At 36.4% G+C, this 12,538-nt stretch overlaps 1 non-coding gene across 1 annotated transcript; it reads right to left on the reverse strand.

Moving 5' to 3' along the window:
- Positions 1–6,875: 6,875 nt before the first annotated feature.
- Positions 6,876–6,982, reverse strand: LOC131181154 (small nucleolar RNA R71). Its single transcript, XR_009149782.1, has one exon. It is a non-coding gene; the product is annotated as a small nucleolar RNA R71 (small nucleolar RNA).
- Positions 6,983–12,538: the final 5,556 nt, after the last annotated feature.

Consider the following 12,538-nt stretch of genomic DNA (forward strand, 5'->3'; position numbering starts at 1 on the left):
ACATCAATATAAAAGACAGAATGATTATCAGCAGGATACTTTATGGCATCAAAGATATTAAATTTGACAGTCTCTCCATCAAACTCCATAGTTAAGGTACCATCATCCACATCAATTTTTATCTTGGCAGTTTTTAGGAAAGGTCTTCCAAACAAAATCAAAGTTGACTTTGATGTGGGAACACTGTCCTCCATGTCTAGAATGTAAAAATCTGCAGGAAAAATCAACTCTCCAACCTGCACCAACACATCCTCAACTACTCCCAATGGATAAGCATTAGAACGATCTGAATAATGACACTGGTTTCTTTCAAAGGACCCAAATTCAAAGTCTGGAAAACTAAATATGACATGACATTAATAGATGCTCCTAAATCTGCCATTGCATGTTCAAATCTAGAATCACCTATTTTGCAAGGAATAGAAAACGAACCTGGATCCTTACACTTAGGAATTAATTTTCACTGAATTAATGCCGACACATTTTCCCACACATTGATCTTCTCATTAGTACTCAACTTGCGCCTTGTAGTGCATAATTCCTTAAGGAATTTAGCATACCTAGGGATTTGTTTGATTGCATCAAGTAAAGGTATATTAACCTCTACCTTCCTGAAAGTCTCCAAAATTTCTTTCTCTTGTTCTTCTTTCTTCATCTTGTCCAACCTGCAGGGGAATGGAGGAAGAACAGAATTATTAACCTTATTCAGTTTAGGTTCAGTATTTACCTCAACTTCAGGAACTTCAGACTTTTTTGCTCCTTGCTTCTTCTTTTTCGTTGACTCATTTGGAGTCTGGTTATCAACTTCTTTCCCACTTCACAATAGTATAGCACTTATATTTTCTCTGGGATTCATGACTGTTTATGATGGAAGCTTTCCAAAGCCTTGAGCTTCAAGCTTACTCACAGATGAAGCTAACTGACCAATTTGCCTCTTTATGTTTTGAATGCTATTTCTGGTCTCCTGTTGAAACTGTTTTGTATTGCTAGCCAAAGCTTTAACAATTTCATCAAGTGACATACCTTGATTTGAGGGAGGCGGAGGTTATTGATTCACTTGTCTCTGCTATTGGTATCGGTTTTGCACTGGTTGATTCCCATAACTCAAATTGGGATGATCTCGCCATCCTGGATTATAAGTATTGGAAAAGGGATCATACCTGTGTTGTGGCTATCCATAATTTCCTACTGCATGTTGTCCATAATTTCCTACTGTATGTTGTCCATAATTTCTTATTGCATTAGCATGTTGCATTGATTCATCCTCTTGTAATGCAAGACACATGTCAGTAGCATGACCCGAACCCAAAATTCCACATACCTTAGCTATTTGCATGTTCCCTACAGCCAATTGCCTCACCAAAGAAGTTAAATAAAAAATCTATTTCTCAAGATTAGATGTACGTACCTCATTAACCTTCTTAGGTGTGTGATCCATTCTCATTCCAAACTGCTGAAAATTTGCTGCTATGTTAGCAATCAGCCTCCTTGCTTCATCTGGTGTCTTGTCAACCAAAGCTCCTCCAGTGGCAGCATCTATCATACTGCGGTCTATTGGTAGAAATCCCTCATAGAAATACTGAATCAATAGTTGCTCACTTATTTGATGATGGAGAGAACTTGCACATAGCTTCTTAAATCGCTTCCAGTACTCATACAAGCTCTCTCTATTGTACTGCTGGATGCCACAAATTTCTTTTCTTATGTTGGCAGCACGGGAAGCAGGAAAATACTTCTCCAGAAATATCTACTTCATCCCATTCCTTAAGTTGACAGATCCAGAAGGAAGGTAATACAACTAATCCTTAGTTGTGCCTTCCAGTGAGAAAGGAAAAGCTTAAAGCTTGATTTGATCCTCTGAAACTCCTTGAGGTTTCATGCTAGAACACACAACATGAAATTCCTTCAAATGCTTATGTGGATCCTCACCTGCAAAGACCATGAAACTTAGGTAACAAATGGATTAGTCCAGATTTTAATTCAAAAGCAACATTTAAAGTAGGGTATTGAATACACAAAAGCTGTTGATTTAGATCAGGAGCAGCCAACTCTTTCAAAGTCCTAGCAGCCATGATTTCATTTTTGAATTTGAATCTGAATCCGAATCCGAACTTAATTCCCTTGGAGATTGGACTCCTTCAGATGTACTTGAAATTAACCTAGCTTGCTTAGCCAATTTTCTTAACTATTTAGCTGTTTTTTCTACTTCTGGATCAAAGATCAACTCACCAGATTGAGAAGTTCTTGTCATAAATAAAAAAAAAATAAAAGTAAAAATAGAAAAATGCCTCAAAACCCAAGAAAACGATGGAATTTGGCCTCAAGAGGGTGGGGCCAATAAATCTTATAAATTAATTGGTCTTGATCAGAACATCATTTCCTTTAAAATAGGTATGGGCTACCCTCCTAATTCAATGAAAAATCTGTCGATGAATAGTAACACCGTAATTTTTTTCTGAAAACCTAAAAACAGTAACACTTCACAAACAAAGGTTATAACATAATATCCTAACACTAAAAACACGAAATCCAATAAACTTCAGTCCCCGACAATGGCTCTAAAATTCTTGATGGTTGTCGATTCCACCAGAAATTAAATTAACTGAAATTACCAGCTATAAAATATTTTCTGCAGTAAGTGGTAAATCCAGGTCGAATCCTAGAGACTGAATTACTAAATTTCGTGCACTTGTGCAATGGAAAAAGAAACAAAGGTGGGGGGGTGAGGTAATTAGCAGTCCAAAGAAAAAATCAGAAATCAGAAATTAAGAACTAAAATTAAATATGAAACTCTCAAATTAAACAAACTTTAGTCCAAGGTAATTCGCATTCCAATGCATGATTCGATCATAGACAAAAGAAATACAATTATCTCTTATTGAATACTTAATGTAGATTTACCAAACAGCGAGGTAAACCCCTGACTTCCCTATACTCATCAATTCGAGCCCAACACTCTTATTGACTCTAATTATTAACTGAATTGGTATTAAGCAATCCTCATCAAATTAATAACTTCTTTAAGAAAAGGAAGTAGTTAAGATGAACAATAATTTATGAAGTATAAATCATTTAATTCACCCTATTGTTTCCTTAGGTTATTATCGAAAACTTGGATCATAATCAATAAAAACCTAATTGCTACTCACATTCAATCTTACACAACAATTACAGATTATGAAGATGAACTAGCAATTGATCACATCAAACAATTAACTAATAGGCCTTTTTAGCAAATCATTTAGTAGATCAAAGATAATGAAATCAGAAAATAATAGATATTCAAAAAGACATAAATTAAATTAAGAACCTGGTCTCACAAATCAAGCATAAGAACTAGAATTCCTTGAACTGAATTAAGAACTTAGCCACTCATGTTCATGGTTTACAGAAAATTGAAGAAAAATAAAGAAGAAATCTAAAAAGAGAATGGAGAATGAAGGTCTTCTATGGTGTTCGAAGGTCTAAATGGTTTTGTCTATGCTGCTGGCCAAAGATGCCTTTATAATAAAAAACCTAATCCCAAAGATAGGAACCAAACTAGGAAAAGTTTTGAAATTCAAAAGACAGATTTTCAGTATGCACTCATATCTTTGCAATCAAGGCCATTTTTCAGTCACTTCCCTTTCGAATCTATCACTTCCCTCTTCAGGAAAGTTGTAGCCCTATTTCTTAGCTTTCCAACGGATACTCATTTGCCTAAATCCGAGGTCTACAGCCCAAGTTATGCCCCAAAAATCTAGACTGGTTCTAACAGAGTATCCAACCCATAATGACGACTTCATTACCATTTTTGATAATTAAAACGGCCTCATCTCGCTTCCAGCCTTTCATAGAAGTTGTAGAGATAGCTCTTAAGGATCAATTGGGCCTGGGCTTGCTACATTTGGACCTTTGAGACTCCATATACAAAAATAAACACTGAAACTGGTCATGACACATTAAGTCTAGGCTTTTGTATTAGATTCACAACTAATTTTGACAACCTTAGAGACTGATCTAGGCTTTGATCCCTTTTTGTCATTTGTAGTGCTTTGACTTAGCTTTTTAATGAATTAAATAGCATTAGATTCGGAGACCCACAACTTCAGAAACACCTGAAAAACATAGCAAAGGTCAAATGTTAAAAATTTCTCTATTTAACACAATTATTCCAATAACTATCTAAAAATATGCCTAGTTGATATGAAATGCCTAACCAACTGAATTAAACATAAAAATACACTAATTGTGATGGGAGTAAAATTAATAAATTATGCACTTATAACTTACCAAGACAACATCAGATGAAACATAACCCCAAGGATCAACTAAATCTCATTCAGAAGCCTGCACGTAGAACACAACAAACAAATGACAAATCTACCCAAATCCCTCTCTCTGATGCTCAAGATCTATATCTAATGCAAACCACTCTTATTTATTCACACAACCCACCCGAATGATGGGGAAGGAAGAAACCCACTGCTCCAAGCGAGGAACTTACCATCCCCTACCCAGAAGGGGTAGGGGAAGGCCACTGATAGCAGATGAACGAACGAGTTTCATAGGAAAAAAGAAAAGGTGAGAGAAAAGTTGAAAAAAAAGATGATTTCGAGGAGTTTGATAATGCTCTAGTGATACACTTGTATTATATAGATGTTTTTAAGCACATTTGTATCTTATTTCACAGCATTTAGATAAGTAATCTCATGCATAATCATTAATTTCATCAAATTTTGTAAATTCCATTGTCAAACTCTAAATTCCATGTTTTCTGCATCATTTCAGGTGTTTGGATAAAGTTCCAAGGCATAGGAGTGTAGAAGGGAGCTTAGAAAGACCAAAGGAAAGAGAAGTGCCATTGATACACTTTACACGGGTCGTGTAATTAAAGCCACAGACTCATGTAACCTACTACCAGGAGAAAACTAAAAGAGCCAAGGAAGAAATGTAGTACACGGGCCATGTACACAGACTCGTGTAAACCATAGAGACTCGTGTAAGTCTCTGCCTGGCCAGGATTAAGGAACTCTCTGTAAAGCAAAAGAACACGGGTTGTGTACTTGGACCCGTATAACCAGCAATGCCCTGTGCAATCTTCTGTGCCAATATAAGATGCAGTCTTCAAAGCTCCAGTAAGTTACATGGCCCTGGACCGTGTAGTGACACACGAGCCGTGTATCAGCCGACGGCCAGTTTTCTGATTTGGCTCCAGCTCCAGTTTTTGACAGAAAGAAGAGACTTCTAATGCTTCTGGGACTCTGAAAACCTAACCGTAGCCACTGAATATAAATAAAAGCAGTAGAAAGCAAAAAGAAGGGGATCCAGAGTTGGACAATAACACCTTTATCATTTTCTCATAGTCGCTTAGAAGAGTAGTGTATCAGTATCAAGGAGGAGCCTTCAGCTGAAGTTCCAGAAGATCAAAGCTGTAGATTCTCTTTGGTTTTTTTGTTCTATTTCTTTAAGCGGACTTTTATTATTCTTTAATTTTATTTTTATTATGTTTGCTGAACTCACCATGAGTGAGTAATTTTCATATTCTGGAATTAGGAGAGTAACGCTTGTAATCATTATTATGAACAAATATTGAGTTTTATTTATTGGATTTGAGATTTATTCTTTAATTTAATTTCTTGCGATCTTAATGCATGCTATGTGTTGGTACCCACTTAGTATTGATTATAGATATTAATTGAAGAACTGAAAGGTGAAAATTAATATTAGAAAATCAAGATTATGAACCTAGAAAATCTGACCTAGGGATAGGCTGGTAACCTTTTTGGAGTTCCATAATTAATCATAGGTTTTAAAGGGTTTTTATTAGAACCGATCACCTATGAAAGTAGGGTTTAGCTCTAATTGAGACACACGTTAGGTGCCTTGAGAGAGGACCTAGAATAATTTAGGATTAATTTCCATCAAGGCAAACGATTCTCAATCCTATGAATAGATAAGACTACATCCATAATAAGGTTAAAATGTGAAATCTTAATTCTGGAATTATTTCAAAATAGATTATTCCATTTTAAATTCATTACCCTTTTTTTTATTCCCAGTATTCAAAATAGACAAATTTCACTCCCCCATTTTATTCGATAGCCTAGACAGCCAAAATCGTTGTGTAGTCTAGTACTTACTAGTTAAATTCCTCGTGAGACAATACTATACTCACTACTTTATTACTTGTTCGCGATCCATGCACTTGGGGGATTGAAAAAACCAGCAAACAAGTTTTTGGCGCCGTTACCGGGGAATCTAATTTTAGTAATATTAGGCGATAGGTAATTTAGCTGATTTAGGCATTTTCATTTACTATTTAATTTTGTTTAATTTGTTTTATTCTTTTATTCTCTCCCAGGTAATTGGTTTGGTGCATAACCAGAACAAAGCCAGGGGATGAAGTTTTTAATTTAGATCCAGAGATAGATAGGACCCTAAGAACCATCAGGAGAGAAAGGAAATGCCAAGAACAAGATCAAGGAAATCCAAAAACTCCAATCATGGCCGACAACAACAATAATAGGCCAAGACTCTTGAAGGACTATGGAGCTCCATCTATACAAGGATTCCAACCTAGTGTTACAAGACCCATAGTGGATGCCAACAATTTTGAATTAAAATCGGCATGGCTCTAGATGATCCAACAAACCCAGTTTGGGGGTTCACCAACAGAAGATCCATATTATCACCTCCAGTACTTTCTTGCCCTATGTGACACATTCAAGATGAATGGAGTCTCTGATCAAGCTATAAGACTCAGAGCATTCCCATTCTCCCTTCGAGATAGAGCAAAAAAGTGGTTACTTTCTCAACCAGCTAGAACATTCACCACTTGGGAAGACCTCTCATAAGCTTTTCTAGCAAGGTATTTCTCATCTGTAAAGACTGCAAAGTTGAGGGTTGAACTCAACACCTTTAGGTAAAAGAAAGGTGAATCACTCTATGATGCATGGGAGAGATATAAAGACTTACAAAGAGAATGTCCACACCATGGCATAGGGGATTAGCTCCTGGTTCAAAACTTCTATAATGGGCTACTACCCTCTACAAGGAGCACAGTAGATTCAGCTGCAGAAGGTGACCTGATAGAGAAAATAGTGGACCAAGCACTTGAACTTCTAGAGAGGGTCGTGTATCACAACTACGAGTGGTCAAATGAAAGGAGGAATACAAAGAGAACAGTAGGGATCCTGGAAGTGGATGCCCTAAGCATGATAAATGCTCAATTCGACCAGCTCACAAAAAGGCTTGATATAATGCAAGCCTGTAACACCCTCCCTGTAGCAACTCCGTACATTCCATTGTTCCGGTGACCGGTGTCGGTCTAGACAGCTAGAACGTCCGGAAAAATATTTAAACTAAAGTCAGGAACCATAATTAACTCAAATATTAATAAGAAAAATTTAGTAAAAATTTTAGAAATAAAATACAACCAAGTTAAAGGAGCCGGTGCCCTAGCGAGGGGTAAACCAGAGGGAAGTTGCGGTTCTCGCAACGAGGAGCCCTAAACCCGGGAAAAAATTCATAAAATAATTTTTGGGACTCCAGAGAAGGGTCATTGAGGTTCCTATGGCATTAGAATGCCAAGAAAATATTTAGAAAAATTTTTCAATCGGTACAGACAATTTTGACCCGTTAAGCCAAACGGAGGGCATTTTTGTCATTTCGCCTTCAGAGGTGATTTTTGGCCGACTTGTCCAGTTGAGTAAATAATTAATATGACATAAAATATGGATAAACATTACTAGAAATTAAATTGAAGATGAGTAGTGGAGGAAAGAAAAGAAAGTGAAGAAAAAGCTTATTTATGACATCATTGTGATGTCATTTAAAATTGCTAACCAATCACCATTAAGTAACCATTTGACTAACTAATAAAAGACCTAAATAAAGACCAAGGAAGACCAAAAACCAGCTGCCTTCTCTTCAGCCAAAAACGTGAGTTTCTCTTCTTCTTCCCTCCATTGATGTTCAATCAAGCAAGCTTAATTTCCTACCTTGTTTCACCATAAAACCCTAACCCCACTTCATTAAAATTTTACCCTACACCTTAAACAAGCTTTTGGCAGCCAAGAAGAGGAAAGAAAGAGAAGTTTGAGTTGGGAAAAAAACTGCCCTATTCAAGGTTAGTGCACTATATACCTAAAACTCTTTAATTTCATGAAATGGAACTTGAATTTAGTAAGAAAATGTAATTTAAATGAACAAAATTCATGTGTATGTGTACATGAGTTTTGGCTGCCCTAGTGAAGGAATAGGAAGGAGTGTTTTTGATGAGCTTGAAGTGAACTAGAATCATGTAGGAAGTTTATAAACATAAGAATAATAAGTTGGTATGCTAACTAAGGCATTTTGTAGAAAACCTAATGTGAAGCTAGGGTTTTGGGGAGTGAAAATTGACTTGGCTTAGGAAATTGTTAGAGCACATTTTAACGGTCAATTAGTGACCATCTTAGGTAAGTTGACCATAAAATGGACTGAAAAATAGGATTGCAAAGTGAAGTTGCAGGCTGCCCTAGGACAGCAGCAGAGGGACTGAAAATTCAGTCCACTTGCACTGCCATAACTTGGGCTGTGTTGGTCCAATTGGACATGAAACTAGGCTTATAATGGCACATTTTTGCTGAAGAAACCATGCCCAAAAGACCAAAGCAAGAGGACCAAAACTTGGCCCCAATCCGGATACCCTGCAACAGCACCTGCAGAATTGACCAAATGAATAGTAACTGTTCATTTGGCCATAACTCACTGTAGATTTGGTTAATTGACCTGAACTTTTTACAGCAACAAGATAAGATATAGGCAAACAACTTTCATGAAGAAACCTACCCCAAATAATGCCATTAACCCATTCAAATGATTGGGCAAAGTTAAGTTATCAAACCTGCAACTCTGCAGATTTACATTTGAACAGTAATGTTTGGATGACTATAACTCCCTCTAGAAAACTCGGATTTAGGCGATTCTTGAACCGATGGAAACCTAAGGTATGGTAGAACATGTCATATGAAGAAAGTTAGACCAAATTATGAACTTAACTTGGTCAAATTACTGACCAAATTTGGACCAAAATCTGTCAAAACCCAAAATTTTAGCATGAACAGTACACATGAACAGTAAACTTATTTTGGCCATAACTTGAGCTACAAAACTTCAAATGGAGTGATTCAAAAAAATAAATTCAACTAGACAAAATAAGGAACAACTTTCATGTTTATCATTTTCTCAAATTTTCACTGTAGAAATATCAAATGGAACAATAAAGATGAAGCACCAAATCTGAAAATTTTGTTCAATTAGCATTAAGCTTAGAAATGGTATTGGCAACCAATACCAACAAGTTTTAAATACAAAATGTGGTATGTTTGGGGTGTTAAAACCAATACACCTATTTTCTATCCAAAAGTCAACAATTTTGTTGACCAATGAGGTGAATAGTGACACCAAAACTTGAAATTCAAAATTTGAAATTAGAAATGCATCTAGGGGACTTTAAATTGCAATTGGCAATTAATACTAGTAAATGTAAAACTCAAAATGTGGGATCTTAGTGTAATTAGAATTAATATATCCATTAAGTATAAAAAGGTCAACATTTTGGTTGACTAGTATGGTGAATAGTAATCAAAATGATTAGTGAATTAAGATGAAGACCTAGAACCAATTCTAAGCTTAAATGCTTAGAATTGTATGACAAATATGGACTATGCATCCTAGTCAAAATTGTTAAAAAGAAATTTAGGCTATAAATTTGAAATCCATGAAATATTCATGGATTACTTGAAACATGAAAAATAAGTCACCTAATTGATGTGAATAGATAGTTAGGGCATATATGCCCATCACAAATGGAATTCATAAAATATTAGTAACTCAACTTGAAATATAAAATTTGTAATTACATGAGTAGATTCTTGAATGTATAAATGAGAAAGGAAAAATGTTTTGAATACAATGGTACATGTGAACCATTGTTTAGAATTGTGATCAATATGAATAACATAATGAATGGATAAATAAACCATATTAATGTATGAATGAGACATTAGTTCTCATTATTGTAAAGAGGAGAAGTATTTTGAGTACAATGGTATAAAAGAATAATTGATGTGAATTGTGATCATATAAATGATCAAATGAATGTATGAATTATGATTGAAATTTATCATGAAAAAATGAAGTCATAAAGCGCAATATATTAACATTTTAAAATATCAAATGCCCTAGTATACCTAACAAGATTGGTTTGGATAGTTTGGCATGCCAATAGGGTATTGTTTTAGCAGTACTGCGAAAGGCTTTATGCCTGTATTCATGGCTTTATGCCCGTATTCATGGCTTTTATGCCCGTATTCATGGCTTTTATGCCCGATTATGTGATATCATGGCTTTTTAGCCATACTGACTGCATACATGGTTGACGTTCTGCGTCCCATGGTATGACGGCCCGAGGCACCGCGGTGTCCAGTGCCAACGACCCGTTATCCAGTCCAGTCGTCCAGTATAGGTTACTTGGGCATGGAAAAGTATAACTGTAACTGAACTGATTGTTAAAGAAAATACGAAAATTAAATATCAGGAATGATTACGATAGAATACAAAGAAACTCAAGATCATGAAGAAAATAATTAACAAAATACATGAAGAAGTTAATATCATAAAACATAATTAGCCCTCGACTAAATATTAAGTTGGTAATTATTCAGTTCTTATGAACACAATGGCTAAGAAATTATTATTTTTATTTGCATATTATTTCTTTCTATATTATTATTTGCACCACTAAGCTTTATGCTTAGCGCGTCGCTTTTGCAACGCGTAGGTACTGAAGATTGGACAGAGGGCCCAGTAGACCACAGATTCGGTAAGGCAGTTCACGCTTCAGATAGTGTCTGTCACCTCACCGTTCTGCGATGCATTGGTAGGACGCTAGATGTCATTTTGGTATTTTGTAATTGATTTTATTTTCTCATATGTATTTGAAACTTATGTAATGTATTTTGATATTCATGTAAATAATGAAAAGTGTGGTTGTAAATGGAAAAGTGAATGTTTATCTATGATATATGCATGGTATCATATGAGATGGATGAATGATTGAGAAATGAAAAGGTTGTTGAGAACTGAAATTGAGAAATATTGATGAGATTTTGATATTGGAGTTTGGAAATGATTGAATGTGAATATTGGAAGTGTTTTTCATTCAAGAACTGCTTTTTCTCCATTTTTAACCAGACTGCCGATTTTCCATAAAATTTTGAACCTCAAATAAATTACAATTTCAATAAATGAATTATATTTCACAAGTTATATTCAATACTACGATAAAAATCAATTAAGATAAAATAGAGTGCTCGACACCGAGTGGCATAACTTGCTCTGGCCACACTGTAGTCGGGTAAGGGGTGCCACATTTAGTGGTATCAGAGCACGGTTTAGGTGTTTCTGGGCCTAGATTGAGTCCATACCATGCATTGCATTTGTAAGAGTCGAGGTGATACTAATGCAGATCTGTTTGTCATTTTTTTCTTATTTTGAATAGGATATGGACCCTTCATCTCAGAGAGCAGTCGAGGAGGAAGTGGAGAGTCATGCTCCACGCAGCAATGAGACTGGGCATGAGAGAATCGCTCGCCAGCTCAAGCAGAGCTCGGCCTCCACAGCCATGTTCCAAAGAAATGGCCGACTTCTTTAGACAAATGGCCGGGTAATGCAGCACCACCACCACCACCACTCCACACAGTAAATCACACTGGAAAGACTAAGAAAGTTTGGGGCAAGGGATTTCTATGGCAAGAGAGAAGATGACTCATGGCAGGAGAATTGGTTGAATGTAACAGCAAAGTACTAAAACAACTCCACCGCACTCCAGCAAATCTCGAAGCTGCCATATCTTTGTTGCAAGATGATGCCTATGAGTGGTGGGACACGGTGTCTAGTGAAGTGCAGCCAGAAGCTGTAACTTGGGACTTCTTTCTTTCAGAATTTAAGAAGAAATATGTGGGTACTGTATACCTAGAAGAGAGAAGAAGAGAGTTTATTAACCTGAGGCAGATGCTTGTCATGGGCCGAATATGAGAAGGAATTCGTAAGATTGAGCCGCTATGGAAGGGAGATAGTCCCTAATGAAGCAAAGGTGCAAGAGATTTGAAGAGGGACTAAATGACAACATCAAGATCCAGCTCACCGCCTTGGGAATCACTGCACTTTACCAAGTTAGTGGAAGCTGCAATAAAGGTTGAAAAGGTAAGAATCAGTGAGCAGACCAGAAGGGAGAGACAACAGAAGAGGGGCCCAGGACAGTCAAGTATACCAACTGATAGTAAGAAGTTTAAGGGTTCTAGTTCACAAGATCAGACACAGGGCCACAGAGGCCAGATTGGAATATCTATAGCTAGTTCCCCGGGCACAATAACAATGGGATCAACCCCAAAGCCTGAATGTATGCATTGTGATAGAAGACACAGAGGGGAGTGTCGACTGTTAACTGGAGAGTGTTTCAAATGTGGGGCTACGGATCATTTCATAAGAGATTGCCCTCAGAGGAGTGGTT

The sequence above is a fragment of the Hevea brasiliensis genome, chromosome 6, assembly GCF_030052815.1.
Source record: "Hevea brasiliensis isolate MT/VB/25A 57/8 chromosome 6, ASM3005281v1, whole genome shotgun sequence".
NCBI lineage: Eukaryota > Viridiplantae > Streptophyta > Magnoliopsida > Malpighiales > Euphorbiaceae > Hevea > Hevea brasiliensis.